Source organism: Corapipo altera, unplaced genomic scaffold (assembly GCF_003945725.1).
Source record: "Corapipo altera isolate COAL_440 unplaced genomic scaffold, ASM394572v1 66, whole genome shotgun sequence".
NCBI lineage: Eukaryota > Metazoa > Chordata > Aves > Passeriformes > Pipridae > Corapipo > Corapipo altera.
Window position 1 is genome coordinate 4,495,901 of NW_020884924.1, and position 12,176 is coordinate 4,508,076.

The following is a 12,176-nucleotide window of genomic DNA, read 5'->3' on the forward strand; positions in this document are numbered from 1 at the left end:
AACAAGACTCTTTTGATTATCCACACTGATTTCTTAGCACAGGCCATTGATTTTTAGTGCAGAAATCCCTACATCAGTCCATAGCTTCTGAATTAGAGTATACAGTTTTCAAAAGACATTAATTTTTGATCTACAAACTTCATTTGATATTTATTATTCAAAGTATCATTTAATAAGTTGCTATAATGATAAAATATATCAGTTATTAAAATTTACCTTTCTAAAATCTGAATTTATCTGATTTCAGCTTCTGGACACTTGATCTTGATACACCTTTTTCTGCTAAGATTAAAGAACCATAGTTTTCTTCACATAGATATTTTCAGATCATGACACAGTCATCTGTCAACCTTATCTTTGATAAAGTAAGCAGATTGATTTTCTTAAAATCCCACACTGGAAGAGCATGGTTTTCTTCAGCAGAGGGAAAATATTAATTCCTAGAAGTTCTCTAAAATACTGTGATAGAGCTAGGTAGTTTCACAGAAAAAGTGTCACACTTCCACTGTTTTTAAACCATGCTATAAAAATTAATACTGACATAGCAGGAAGCTGGACCTCCAGAGCATTCACTCAGTCTGAATTAACCTATAATCCTATAATTCCTAAATTCTTCAAGGCAGCAAAAAAAGTAGAAAGTGAGTTTAAAAGCAAGATAGACAGTATGTTTCAGTAGAAGGCACTCCAATGAATTCAATATGTCCACATCATGTTATACCACCTGAGGCTCTAGAGCAATAGAAAAGATATAAATCATAATGGTCCAAGCATAAGTCTGACTTAATAGGGAGGTACTATATATACATATATAAAAGGAAAATAAAATATTTTTTACTATAATAGTAACTAGTCTTCTGAAGTCTATTTTATAAATACTTTAGGAGACGTGCAAATTGCTCTACACAATATGGCAGTTCCCATCTTTCGTAGAAAACATTTCAGTCTCTTTAAAAAACTGAATATTTCAGAAGTAGTTTTACAGACCAGTTATTTAGCTTCATTTCCATTACATTTTGCAAGATACCATAATAATTTTGTGCTGAATGTGTGGCAATTTCTTCCATTTCATTTTGTAAGACACCACAATAACTGTTTGTTTAAAGTATGGCAATTTCCTGGGAAAGCACTTTTCACTGGACAAGACTTTGGTCATGCCAGGGAATGTACCAGCACATTGCAGCAAAGCCATGTCAAACATTTACCAACTATGACATCAGATCAGATGTATTAACCTAACTCATCTGTCTTGCAAGTCTGTCCCAGAAGGCTATGTCATATTCATGCCAACTTTAACTTCTGTCAGTGTCATTCTAAGGAGTCTTAATTTTTAAGATAAGTTACTACATTGGATTACTGCTTTGAATGCAGGTCTTTGGATCAGAAAGATCCAAAAACCTGCAGTCTGGGTAAGTCTACACCATTGATTATGTGTGGCCCAGGGTGTACGTTTGAAGTCAGACTTTCAATCCTTCTCTATTTACCTCATTTGGGTTTGCATTGCAGACAGTTTCAGAATTGGTTTCACCCTTTTGGATGAAATCAAACCAGAATATACATTTTCAGAGCTGGTATGAAGGAACTTCCCCACAAACACTTAAAGGGTGGCCACAGGGTTTTGCTCTGCAGATTCACTTGCTAGTATAGACATAGCTTTTCACTAATTTCATCCTATTTTGATGACTTTCATCTGTCAAAATAATCTGAGAGAGAAACACTTTGGAACCAGCTGTTTGTAACTGTTTTATATGGTTCTCTCTTTCCAGTATGGTTATAAGGTAGTTTGAATTTATTCAGCCTAGTATGAACACGTGCCTTTGGGTATAGAAGGCTGAGGAAGTAGGAATTGCTGTTTAAAGAAGGAAGCGCTTCATGCATGTGCTCAATTTTTCATAGAATTTTTTAGTCTGATACTTACTATGAATGCATGGTTTATTCTGTCAGTGGTCTGTGGTTAACACTCCCTATATACCTATTGGCATGATAAACTGTAATGACTTCATAACAAAGTTAAAATCCCAACATAAACGCAGAAAAGCAAGGAATTTCAGAGATAAGATTTGAATTTCATCCCTCACCCTTATTTGTACTGGAACATTATGAAACAGCGATATCCTAGTTTCTTAAGCACAAATATAGAAAATGTAAGGACAGGAATATAAACAGTGAAAACCGTGTTTGTCCTGATAGGTTCCCATATTTCTTCAGAACTTACATGTTTTCTATAATTTTGCAAATTCCCAAAATATTTTTGCTAAAGCTTTTTCCTTTATCTCAATGATAGCTGCACCATTTCATAATGAGCCAGGGCTAAAATAATTTGATACATTTTTGAAAAAAAAAAATCTAGTTGATGGTTTACACTACAGAAGAACATGTTAATAAAAGAAGGATGTCAGAAAACATATCATCACTTTATGCTGAGTCGTGGTGCCTGTGACATAAATGCCATGAAAGAGCTCTGGAGTTTTTGGTTGTCTTATTTTTTGGGGGTGCTTGTTTGCTTGTTTGTTTCTGGTTTGGTTGTTTGTTTTTTTTAATCTGGAGAAACAGTAGTATAGTTTAAGTAAAGTCTCATATAAGGTTTTTCCATTTTGTCTTCTCCTTTCACCTATAGACCTAATGTTATGTTATGCAAAACATAGGATTACTTACTGATTATTGGCATAAAAAAAGGATTTGGATACCAGGATCTGCCAGTGAGTACTCCCAAAAGCATGACCTTACAAACTGAACTTAGGTGCCTTGCTTTCTATTTGTATGACCTAGCAGGCTTTCTGCTGTTTTCAAAAGCTAGGAGCAAAATGCCAGCTAAAATTCAACAGCTCTGCAGGTACTCAGCATTTTCCAAAATCAGACCCAAATCACATTAATTATATTGAGTTAGAATCTTGGTGTCCAATCTTTTACATAACTTTCCGGCTCACCTCTGCAGTCTGATTCCCCACCCTATAACTTTCTTGCTGAAAGTGAAAGACAATGTTTTTTCTACCTTTTCTACTAGATCTGATCCTGTTGGACAAGATTTGTCTGACCTATTATGAAAAGCTTCCAAACTGCTGGAAGGGAATTTGGCTGTAAGATTACCACTAAGTGCTCATGCAGTGATTTGAAATTTTGCCTATGAATGATTAGAGAGTGGTTATAGGAATAAAAGCAAATCTAAATACCAGGATGTCGGGGATTCCAATTCCCTGGCAGATACTACTAATAAATTATTATGTATTATATTCCAGTCATTCATATTCCTTTGGTGCAGAACTGTTTGGTTTTTTGGCTGATACGATAGATAATATTCTATTCTTACTGGAATAACACAGAATTCTACAATCAGTTATTTGGAAACATCGTTTCTAAAACAGTCTGTAAGTCTTTCAACAAGTATTTTCATAGGAACAAGATTCACTGAGGATATAAAGTCCCAGAATTTTATTTGAGATAGGAATTTCAACTTAAACATCTGAAAACTTTCAAAATTTAAGCCAAATTTTAGTTCTAAATTCTCAGATGAAAAAAATTGTATTCTTCTAGGGTAAATGCATTTTCCATACTACAAAATAAATAAGGGGGAAAGAGATTGATATTATTGTTCACTCTGTGTAGGACATCACAGTTTTGAAGAAACACCAAGCTGAATGATCTTTTTTCAGTACTTCATATATTGCCAGAATCATTCAGAATTGTGATGGTGTGCTCCATCCTGCCCTCCCAACCCAACCTATATTCCCCATAACTCTGTTCAACTCATTACCACTAGTGGCGATGGCAATGGATGTGTCTGTTTGTGATGACTGCATCTGACTCATAGTGGATTCAGGGGAGAGAGGTAACACAATTAGCCAAGGGCTAATCTAAGCAACAGCAACTGCCCCCACCTTGTCCTCTAGGCACCAAAAAAGCAAATGTACCTTGTCACTGAATCTTGTTAATAACACACACCTTTACTTCCCTTAACCATAATGCTGATCAAACTGACTCAAGTCAAACTTGGAAGAAACTAATTTCTGTAGTCAATATGCAAATATGTCCATAAGTCAATTTCTTACTCCACAAGTAACAGACAGGACCTGTTTAGCTCTCCTGCTAAACAGAAGGATCCTCCCCTGAGTACAGATGCCTCTCAAGGTTACTCATTGAGGCTGAGAGATTCCTCCCTTCAACAGATTCTCAGTGATTAATAACATGCTAAACTTGGAAATCTTAGCTAACTAATACAAATGATTGATTCTGCACATATAATCCTTTAGACATAAACCATTGACCAAGTTGGGACTAAGTCTGGATCCAGATGCATACAAATTCCCCTCTGAGAAGAAATTTCTAACCCGAGGGGGTCCTTTCTGAACCTCATGACTCAGTCAGAGGGTCTCCCTGATTATTTTGCCTGATCTTGTATTTATGCAGCAAATAAGCAAATGGACCTTGTCCATAACTGAATCTTGTTAACATCTGTCACATTTACTATCAAACCAACAAATCTCTGTTATCTATGAACTTATTACTACTTCTCTCTCACAAATAAACTGTGTCACATCATCCACAACAAGAATTACATAGATAACTCTTCACATTAATGCAGCCCATGAAATTCTGGCCTGAGATAGAATAATGAAGAGTTGTTTCAATTCACTCAGAGATTCAAAGGCAAAATCATGCAGAATAGGGGTATGATAGGAAGAGGCTTGTATCTTCAGGAGAGCTCTTCAAGACTCTTTCCACAGCTAAACGATTTCTTTAGCTGGTGCATTGAGGAAATCTGCCTTAAATTTATCTTTCCACAGAATATTTGTGGAAGAAGTTAAAGCCTTTGTTCTCAGAGAAATGCAAGAGCTGCAATTACACCATGCCTCTTATGGAGTATCCTGGTGGGAAGAGGGCCCTTGTGCAATGTCCTTTTCCGCACACCCAAGCAGAAGTCAGGCATAATATATTTCAGAATGAGGATGCTGAATTCCCCTGCTACTTCAGCAGAACAAATCAGGATGCATACTTCTATCTTGTATATCAGGATGAAAGAGATCAGTGCTGGAGACAACGGAGAAATCAAGCAAACTCTCTGCACTGAGAAAAATGTGATGGGGAAACCCCATTGTCTACTGAAAAATATTCACTGTTCTTTCTGTCAGAAGTTAAATCCTATGAGTGTCAAATATACTTGATAAACAGAATTTTATGGCTAGGAGCTTTACTTCTTTCTGCTATGTGCTGGACTCCTGTCCATTTGAAGACAAAGCTGGTGCTATGAAATAACTTCAGAGAGCATTACAGTTACAGTGAATGACAAAGATATACAGAGGGATTGGGACTCAATCATTTGCATTTAATCACTGAACCAAAAAGTACAGCTTGTATACCCACAGGTCTTCAGCCTGGTTATATGGGAAGAGGAGACTGATAAACAAGACCATGTTGTGAAGACCTGAGTAGAAATTAACAAACTCTGGTTCCAGAGTAGAAATACACTTGACATTATTGCAAAGCAGGAGAGGGTGGCTTTGTACCAGGCTGGAATGGTGTCATTTCAGTGGTCTAATGGTGGCCTTAGGGTGGAGCCCTGATACTGGGTCTGTGTGAAAGTCTTTCCGTGAGATAAAATGAGATACAACCACTAAAAAGAAAAAAGGAGGCCAAGCCACAGCCTTTCAAGTTGAGTCATGGTACAATGGATATGGTGTGTCCTCAAAAGTTCATCTCTTATCCTAACTTGGAGTCTCAGATGTAAAGCAGTGCTGAACCTTCAATTATTATTACACCAGTACAAAAGCCATTGCCTCAAGAGGCTCTAATTCTCACTCACTACAGGTCCTGGGCCCCACACAGAGACCAAAATTAAAGATGACTAAGCTCTGCCTTCACCCTTCAGGAAGCAAATCTTAGAATGACCACCAAGGCAAACTGACACATCAGAGGGAAATCTAGCCTGACAGGGCCAGCACTAAAGACATTTCAGGGATAAAGAGAGGTCTTTCTCTACTCTACAGAGCTATTGATCCACTGCTATGCATCAGCACTGAATTCTCCCTTACTGGAGCAGCCTAGGTAATCACAAGGAGAGTTAAGAAGCCCTCTCACGCAAGCCTGAGAGGGCATGATCGAGGCAAGAGACTTCTGTTATAGTGTTCTTCTAGGAGATGTTTTTGTATATAATGCTGAAATCACATTCTAATGAGTATTTCAATTCTCACTAAAGGTAGAAAATACACCCAAAATATGTTTTTGCTGTTTTCTAGTACGTCTGCTGGCTGCTCTGTAATACCTATCAGAAGCAGCTCTAGTTCTTAGTGATGTGGGAATTTTGGGTCACCATCCTGTTGGTCCTTTGTCAGATAGAAAAAATTCAGAATCTGTTGTCTTCCCTCTCCTTTTTTTTTTTCTTTCTCCTTTTTTTTTTCCTTTTTCCTTTTTTTTTTCCTCTGAACAGTTTGAATGGCAGACTAAAGAATAATCCTGTTCACAGCTAATGTGCAGTAACAGGATTGAGCAAAAAACTCACTTAAGAGGCTTTCATCTGGGTCAGGACATATTGATACCATATTTCAAGATATATGCTCCTTACACTTGTATAAATATAAATGTTTCGACTGTAGGCTTAAAAAAAAAAAAAAACGCCACCACCACACTCCAGTGACACAATTACTGAACTATTAGACTGCATGAAACAATTTCCACACGTTTGCTTTCATCACAGATTATGCAGTACTGCAAACTACTTAGAATAGAGTGCTTCCTTCCTATACAAAACCAGCTATGTAATAAGGTTTATTTTCACTGCTTCTGAGTGCCCAAAGAACAAGACGAAGTCACTGTAACAAATTGTGCCTGTCATAATGTCAGAAAAAAAGGAACCACACTTTTAGGTCATAACCATCTCTGACAGCCACGGATCCAGTCTTCTCTTTGGGACAAGACAACTTTTGTGTCCCTCAAAGTCTCTTCTATACTGGATCACTAAAGCCATTTCATTAGTGGGTATCAATACCATGGCTTTTATCTCTCACCAGTTTCTTCTCTTCCAACAGTGGCAACATGGGTCTTTCAGACAATGACATCAAGGGAATCCAACAAGATCTAATCCCCCAGCCTTCAATATCCTGTAGAATGCTGGATAGGAGTGATTCTTTATTACTTCTTATTACATTTCTAAGTATCATTAATGATAAAAAAATAGTAAGAAAATGGTAGCTGTTAAGCTGGCTGTTATAAAGCAGATAACTTTGCCAGACCAGCTTATAAATGGCCTGAGCCAGCTTTTCAGAAGCCTTAATATCAGTCTTGCATAACTTGCACAATAATACACCCATATTATGCATTTACTTTGACTCTAATCCCAAAGTCTCAAGAGTAAATTCAGCTCTTGCTTGTGTATGTGTGTATGCACAACTCATCTAGTTTGAGTGATGTCAAAACTTCTCATATAAGGTTTAAATTTATCTAATCCAATCTTCTGTTGAAATCAGGCTCTTGCATCAGGTTGTGCAGGTACCTGCCCATTAGAGTATCTAATATTTCCAGTGAACATAATCCTACCATTTTTCTATGCAACATATGGGTTCTCATGGTTCTCTATCTCCCCATAGTCAGACAGAGGTGCCCTGACACTGTTCATGCCAGTCGCCTTTATCCTGTCACCACAGAGTCATGAGAGTTCTTCCATTTTATCTATAACTACCTTTTAGAGATTAGAAAACTGAGTAGTGCCAGACAAAGCCTTCATTTCTCTAGAATGAATAAACCAAACTTCGTGCTTCCTTCATATATCAAGTTCTCTAACGCTCTAATTACCTTGGTGTTACCTCCACCAAATCCTCTTTAGTTTTTCAATGTCTCCTGAACTGGAAGATCAAAAGTGGACACAGTATTCCAGCTGTGGCATATTCAGCACCAAGTAGCATGAAAAAAATCACATCTCTTAATCTCCTAAGTGTACTGCAACCCACTAGCCTGTTCGCTTTCACTGACAGAAAGCTACACTGCTGGGTCATGTCCAGCTTGCTGCCTACTGAGACTCACAGGTCCTTCTCAGGTGCACTAGACTCCAACCAGTCAGACCCTTGTCTGCATTACTGTTTGGGATTATTCCAGAGCAGGTGCAGAACTTCACATTTGTCTTTTTTAAAACCTTGTTGAGCCAACCTTTCAGCCTGCTGACATTTCTCAGTATCGTGGCTTTTCCTTCTCACATTCTACTTCTCTTCCCAGTCTTGCATCATCAGCAAGCTTGGCACAAATGCATTTGAACCTTTCATCCAGATTGTTTATAAAGATTGAATAGTATCAAACCCAGGGTCAGTCCCTGAGGAACTCCACACAAGACCAGTTGCGTATTTGACTTTGAGCTACTAGCCAACAACAACTTTGAGCTAAGCAGCCTAACCGGTTCTCCATGCAGCTTGTGGCACTTATCTGAAATACGTCTTCCCAAGCTGTTAACAAAGGTGTTGTGGGACACCATGACAAATGACTTGCTAAAATTATGGTAGATGCTGTTCAAAATACTACCATCTTTTATTGACCTAGTTGTTTCATAATACAAGACAATGGGACACACCTTACCCTTTGTAAATCTGTCCTGGCTTTTTCCAGTCACTTATTCTGCCACATCTTACAGACTTTGTGTCCAGTTTTTACAGAAGGTTTGTAATTTGACCCTACTGTACTGTTAGTGGTTTGCCATTTGCTTTGCCACGGCTTCCTTTCACAGGGACTGGGGGCTAACTTTAGCTGTTTAGACCAATACAAGGAAGGCATCAGACATGTCACCCTTTTCTGCACCATTTTTGACTTAGCTGGTCAAAGCCATTCAGCAGCATCTTCCTTGTACATCTAGATGCTACTATCATGCCTATAGGAGCCTTACTTGTTTTCACAACATATTTGGAAAGCTACCTCAAAGTCTTCCAACACTTCCAAAGTCCTTTGGCTTCAAAAACAGACAGTTCTAGGATCCTTCTTAACCTCTCCATAAGTCAAGTTGAAATCTGTTCTTATGAAGTTCTGGGTCTTTATTCTCCTGCTTACCTTTCTCTGGCTCTTAAGGTGTTAAACTCTATTACAATACAGTCCCAGCCCAGGCTGCTGTTGAAGGCCATAATAATGGGTCTTGTGTCTATCTACAGGCTATATAGGGTAACAAGAGGATATAGACATATGAAATAACAGCACCTACAGGCCATAAAACCACATGTAAATTCCTTGTGCAGCTACCTTTGAAAGGCAAGTTTAATAGCATCATTAAGTACTGGAAAATACAGGCCTTATCCTTCTCTATATGAGCTCTGTAGGAGTCTCCAGTTAAACTTCAATCTGCAGGATAACTTGCAATTAGTCACATGATTCACATGACTGTGCCAAACCTACCTTTCCCAAATTCCATATTTTGAGCTACAAATTATTTCTCTGCAAAAATCAGAAAAAAGGCAAATGACACAACTCTATACCAGTGCATGCAGTATGGGTAACAAAGAGGAGGAGCTGGAAGCCATGATGCAGCATGAAAGTTATGACATAATCCCAGAAACATGGTGGGATGATTCGCATGACTGGATGCTGCAAGGGATGGCTATAAGTTCTTCAGAAAGACAAGCAAGGAAGAGGAGGTGGTGGGGTGGCTCTGTACATTAGGGAGTGTTTCAACTGTACAAAGATCAAGGATAGTGATGATAAGGTTGAGTGCCTATGGATAAGGATCAGGGGGAAGGCCACAAGGCAACATCCTGGTGTGTGTCTGTTACAGACCACCTAACCAGGATGAAGAGGCAGATGAAGTACATATGTAAGCGTCTGGTTGATGTTTCATTATTGCTAGCCCTTGCTCTTGTGGGAGACTTTAACTTGTCAGATGTCTGCTGGAAACTCAACACAGTGGAGAGCAGGCAGTCTAGGAGGTTCCTGGAGCATGTGAAAGATAACTTCCCAACATAGCTGGTGAGCGAGCCCACCAGGGGGTGGCCCACTAGACCTGCTGTTTACAAACAGAGAAGGGCTGGTCAGAGATGTGGTGGTCAGAGGCCATCCTGGGCACAGAGAAGATGAAATAATGAGGTTTTGATTCTTAGTGAAGTGAAGAAGAGAATCAAAAAACCTCTACCTTCAACTTCCAGAGGATAGATTTTGGCCTATTCAGGACACCGGTTCAGAGAGTCCCTTGAGAAACAGTCCTTAAAAACAAAGGCGTCCAGGAAGGCTGGACATACATTAAGAAGAAAGTCTTAGAGGTAGGAGGAAGCTGTCCCTGTGTGCCAAAAGACGGACCTGTGTGGAAAAAGACAGACATGGCTGAACACAGAGCTTTCACTGGAACTTAGGCTAAAAAAGAGAATTTATGAACTTTGGAAAAAGGGGCAGCCTGCTCAGGAAGAGTACAAGGAGGTTGTTAGGTCATGCAGAGAGGAAATTAGAAAGGTGAAAGCTCAGCTAGAACTCAATCTGAGCACTGCTGTAAAAGATAATAAAAAATGTTTTTATAAATACATTAACAACAAAAGGAGGGTCAGGGAAAATCTCCATCCTTTGTTGGACCTGGGGGAGAAAATTGTCACCGAGGATGAGGAAAAGGCTGAGGTACATAATGCCTTCTCAGTCTTCAGCCGAAAGACCAGTTATCCTCAGGGCAACCAGCCTCCCGAGCTGGTACACAGGGACAGGGAGCAGAAGAGACACACTATAATCCATGAGTAAGTATTTAGTGTCCTGATGAGCCACTTAGACACTCACAAGTCTCTGGGAGTGGATGGGATTCACCCAAGGGTACTGATGGAGCTGGCGAAAGAGCTTGTCAAGCCAGTCTCCATCATTTGTCATCAGTCCTGGTTAAACAGGATGACTGCAGCTTGGTAGATGTGACACCCATATACAGGAACGGTTGGAAGGAGGATCCAGGTCTGTCAGCCTGATCTTGGTGCCAGGAAAGGTTATGGAACAGGTCATCTTGGCTGTGATCAGAGGGCACATATAGGACAACAAGGATATCGGGTTCAGCCAACACGGGTTTTGGAAGGAAGGTCCTGTTTGGCCAACCTGATCTCCTTTTATGACCAGCTGACACACATAGTGGATGAAGTCTACCTGAACTTTAGTAAAACCTTTGACACAGTTTCCCACAGCATTCCACTGGAGAAGCTGGCAGCCCATGGCTTAGACAAGTGTACTCTGCTGGGTTAAAAACTGGCTGGATAGCTGGGACCAGAGAGTAGTAATGAATGGAGTTACATCCATCTGGTGCCTGCTCACTAGTGGGATTCTCCAGGGCTCAGTACTGGGGCCAGTCCTGTTTAATATCTTTATCAATGGTCTGGATGAGGGGATCGAGTCCATCCTCAAGTCATTTCACAGATGACACTGAGTTGGGTGGGAGTGTTGACCTGCTGGAGGGTAGTAAGGCTCTGCAGAGGAATCAGAACATACTGGATCGATGGGTATGAGATTCAATAACTTGAAGAGTCAGGTCCCACACTGGGGTTACAACCACCTCATGCAGTGCTACAGGCTTGGGGAAGAGTGGCTGGAAAGTTGCCTGGCAGAAAACGACCTGGGGGTGCTGGTCCACAGCCAGCTGAACGTGATCTCAGGTGGCCAAGAATGCCAATGGCATCCTGGCTTGTATCAAAAATAGTGTGGCCTGCACAGGGCAGTGATCATCCCCCTGTATTCGGTATTAGTGAGGCTGCACTTTGAATCCTGTGTTCGGTTTTGGGCCTCTCACTATAAGAAGGACATTGAGGTGCTGGAGCATGTCCAGAGAAGGGCAACAGAGCTGGTGAAGGGTCTGGAGCACAAGGCTGATGAGAAGCAGTTGAGGGAGCTGGGGCTGTTTAGCCTGGAGAAAAGGAGGCTCAGGAGAGACCTTATCACTCTCTACAACTACCTGAAAGGTGTTTGGAGTAAGATGAGGTTTAGCTTCTTCTTCCAGGAAACTAGTGACAGGACAAGAGGAATGACCTCAAGCTGCGCCAGTGCATGTTTAAGTTGGACGTCAGGAAGAATTTCTTCACTCAAAGGGTGGTTAAGCATCTGAATGGAGTGCCCAGGGAACTGGTGGAGTCACCATACCTGGAAGTGCTCAAGAAAGAACTGGATGTTGCACTTAGTCCTATAGTTTACCTGACAAGATGGCATTCAGCCAAAGGCTGGGCTTGATGACCTCAGAGGTCTTTTCCAAACTTAAAGATTCTGTGATTCTG

General features: G+C 40.1%; 1 long non-coding RNA gene across 1 annotated transcript; it reads left to right on the top strand.

Moving 5' to 3' along the window:
* Positions 1 to 1,277: 1,277 nt before the first annotated feature.
* LOC113953844 lies at positions 1,278 to 5,165 on the top strand. Its single transcript, XR_003530037.1, has 2 exons — positions 1,278 to 1,406; positions 4,779 to 5,165. It is a non-coding gene; the product is annotated as an uncharacterized LOC113953844 (long non-coding RNA).
* The last annotated feature ends 7,011 nt before the right edge of the window (positions 5,166 to 12,176 follow it).